Source organism: Arachis hypogaea, chromosome 11 (genome assembly GCF_003086295.3).
Source record: "Arachis hypogaea cultivar Tifrunner chromosome 11, arahy.Tifrunner.gnm2.J5K5, whole genome shotgun sequence".
Classification (NCBI taxonomy): Eukaryota; Viridiplantae; Streptophyta; class Magnoliopsida; order Fabales; family Fabaceae; genus Arachis; species Arachis hypogaea.
The window spans coordinates 115,094,379-115,098,374 of NC_092046.1; the positions used below are offsets into that span (position 1 = coordinate 115,094,379).

The following is a 3,996-nucleotide window of genomic DNA, read 5'->3' on the forward strand; positions in this document are numbered from 1 at the left end:
AAGCTTAGAGTGGATGTTCAGACCTTCAGACAGAAAGAAGGTGAATCCCTCTATGAAGCTTGGGAGAGATACAAAGGACTGACCAAAAAGTGTCCTTCTGACATGCTTTCAGAATGGACCATCCTGGATATATTCTATGATGGTCTGTCTGAATTAGCTAAGATGTCATTGGATACTTCTGAAGGTGGATCCATTCACCTAAAGAAAATGCCTGCAGAAGCTCAAGAACTCATTGACATGGTTGCTAATAACCAGTTCATGTACACTTCTGAGAGGAATCCTGTGAGCAATGGGACGCCTCAGAAGAAGGGAGTTCTTGAAATTGATACTCTGAATGCCATATTGGCTCAGAATAAAATATTGACTCAGCAAGTCAATATGATTTCTCAGAGTCTGAATGGAATGCAAGCTGCATCCAACAGTACTCAAGAGGCATCTTCTGAAGAAGAAGCTTATGATCCTAAAAACCCTGCAATAGCAGAGGTGAATTACATGGGTGAACCTTATGGAAACACCTATAACCCCTCATGGAGAAATCACCCAAATCTCTCATGGAAGGATCAACAAAAGCCTCAACAAGGCTTTAATAATGGTGGAAGAAATAGGTTTAACAATAGTAAACCTTTTCCATCATCCACTCAGCAACAGACAGAGAACTCTAAACAAAATACCTCTAATTTAGCAAACTTAGTCTCTGATCTATCTAAGGCCACTGTAAGCTTCATGAATGAAACAAGGTCCTCCATTAAAAATTTGGAGGCACAAGTGGGCCAGCTGAGTAAAAGGATCACTGAAATCCCTCCTAGTACTCTCCCAAGCAATACAGAAGAAAATCCAAAAGGAGAGTGCAAGGCCATTGACATAGTCAACACGGCCGAACCTGGAGAGGAAGGGGAGGACGTAAATCCCAGTAAGGAAGACCTCCTGGGACGTCCATTGATCAATAAGGAGTTTCCCTTTGAGGAACCAAAGGAATCTGAGACTCATCTAGAGACCATAGAGATTCCATTGAACCTCCTTATGCCCTTCATGAGCTCTGACGAGTATTCATCTTCTGAAGAGAATGAGGATGTTACTGAAGAGCAAGTTACCAAGTACCTTGGTGCAATCATGAAGCTGAATGCCAAATTATTTGGTATTGAGACTTGGGAAGATGAACCTCCCTTGTTCACCAATGAACTAAGTGATTTGGATCAACTGACATTGCCTCAGAAGAAACAGGATACTGAAAAGTTCGTAATACCTTGTACCATAGGCAACATGATCTTTGAAAAGGCTCTGTGTGACCTTGGCTCAGGGATAAACCTCATGCCCCTCTCTGTAATAGAGAAACTGGGAATCTTTTGGGGTGCAAGCTACTAAAATCTCAGTAGAAATGGCAGACAATTCAAGAAAATAGGCTTATGGACAAGTAGAGGAAGTGTTAGTAAAGGTTGAAGGCCTTTACATCCTTGCTGATTTCATAATCCTTGATACTGGGAAGGATGAGGATGAATCCATCATCCTTGGAAGACCTTTCCTAGCTACAGCAAGAGCTGTGATTGATGTTGACAGAGGTGAATTAGTCCTTCAATTGAATGAGGACTCCCTTGTGTTTACAACTCAAGGTTACCCTTCTGTAAACATGGAAAAGAGGCACAGTAAGCTTCTCTCAAAACAGAGTCAACCAGAGCCCCCACAGTCAAACTCTAAGTTTGGTGCTGGGAGGCCACAACCAAACTCTAAGTATGGTGTTGAACTCCCATGTCCAAACTCTAAGTTTGGTGTTGGGAAGTCTCAACAATGCTCTGAACATCTGTGAGGCTCCATGAGAGTCCACTGTCAAGCTATTGACATTAAAGAAGCGCTTGTTGGGAGGCAACCCAATTTTTATTTATCTAATTTTATTTTTCTTGTTCTTTCATGTTTTATTAGGTTCATGATCATGTGGAGTCATAAAATAAATATAAAAATTGAAAACGGAATCAAAAACAGCAGAAGAAAAATCACACCCTGAAGGAAGACCTTACTGGCGTTTAAACGCCAGTAAGAAGTATCTGGCTGGCGTTCAACGCCAGAACAGATCATGGTTCTGGCGCTGAACGCCCAAAATGAGCAGCATCTGGGCGTTTGAACGCCAGAATTGCACCCTGGAGAAGAGCTGGCGCTGAACGCCCAGAACAAGCATGGTTCTGGCATTCAACGCCAGAAATGGGCAACAAATGGGCGTTCAACGCCCAAAACAAGCACCAATCTGGCGCTGAACGCCCAGAGTTGTGTGCAAGGGCATTTTGCATGCCTAATTTGGTGCAAGGTTGTAAATCCTTGAACACCTCAGGATCTGTGGACCCCACAGGATCACCTCAGGATCTGTGGACCCCACAGGATCCCCACCTACCTCCACTCACTTCTTCTCACCCCTCTTTCACACAATCCCATAAACACTCTTCCCCAAAACTCTTCACCAATCACCTCAGTCTCTCTTCCCTATAACCACTTCACCACTCACATCCATCCACTCTTCCCCAAAAACCTACCTCATAAACCCCACCTACCTTCAAAATTTAAAATCAATTTCCCACCCAAAACCCACCCTTACGGCCGAACCTTACCCCCCCTCCCTTCCCTATATAAAGCCCTCCATTCTTCTTCATTTTCACACAACACAACCCTCTCTTCCCCCTTCTTGGCCGAATACACCCCTCCCCCCTCTCCTCCATATTTTCTTCTTCTTCTTCATCTATTCTTTCTTCTCTTGCTCGAGGGCGAGCAATATTCTAAGTTTGGTGTGGTAAAAGCATAAGCTTTTTGTTTTTCCATTACCATTGATGGCACCCAAGACCGGAGAATCCTCTAGAAAAGGGAAAGGGAAGACAAAAGCTTCCACCTCCGAGTCATGGGAGATGGAAAGATTCAACTCCAAAGCTCATCAAGACCACTTCTATGATGTTGTGGTCAAGAAGAAGGTGATCTCCGAGGTCCCTTTCAAGCTCAAGAAGAATGAGTATCTGGAGATCCGACATGAAATCCAAAGAAGAGGTTGGGAAGTTCTAACAAACCCCATCCAACAAGTCGGCATCCTAATGGTTCAAGAGTTCTATGCCAATGCATGGATCACTAGGAACCATGATCAAAGTAAGAACCCAAACCCAAAGAATTATATTACAATGGTTCGGGGGAAATACTTAGATTTTAGTCCGGAAAATGTGAGGTTGGCGTTTAACTTGCCTATGATGCAAGGAGATGCACGCCCCTACACTAGAAGGGTCAACTTTAATCAAAGGTTGGATCAAGTCATCATGGACATATGTGTGGAAGGAGCTCAATGGAAGATTGACTCCAAAGGTAAGCCGGTTTAATTAAGAAGACTGGACCTCAAGCCTGTGGCTAGAGGATGGTTGGAGTTCATCCAACGCTCCATCATTCCCACTAGCAACCGATCTGAAGTTACTGTGGATCGGGCCATCATGATTTATAGCATCATGATTGGAGAGGAAGTAGAAGTTCATGAAGTCATCTCCCTTGAATTCTACAAAATAGCCGAAAAGCCCTCTGCTGGGGCAAGGCTAGCTTTTCCTCATCTTATTTGCCATCTATGTTACTCAGCTGGAGCTTTCATAGAAGGAGACATTCCCATTGAGGAAGAGAAGCCCATCACTAAGAAAAGGATGGAGCAAGCAAGAGAGCCCATTCATGGATCTCAAGAGACGCATGAAGCTCATCACCATGAGATCCCGGAGATGCCTCAAATGCATTTTCCTCCACAAAACTATTGGGAGCAAATCAACACCTCTCTAGGAGAATTAAGTTCCAACATGGGACAATTAAGGGTGGAACATCAAGAGCACTCCATCATCCTTCATGAAATAAGAGAAGATCAAAAAGCAATGAGGGAGGAGCAACAAAAACAAGGAAGAGACATAGAAGAGCTCAAGGACATCATTGGTTCCTCAAGAAGGAAACGCCACCATCACTAAGGTGGACTCATTCCTTGTTCTTATTTTCTGTTTTTCATTT

The 3,996-nt window shown here is 43.5% G+C and overlaps 1 non-coding gene across 1 annotated transcript; it reads right to left on the reverse strand.

The window, feature by feature from the left end:
* On the reverse strand, positions 1-108 carry LOC112725981 (small nucleolar RNA R71). The gene has a single exon (XR_003165056.1). It is a non-coding gene; the product is annotated as a small nucleolar RNA R71 (small nucleolar RNA).
* Positions 109-3,996: the final 3,888 nt, after the last annotated feature.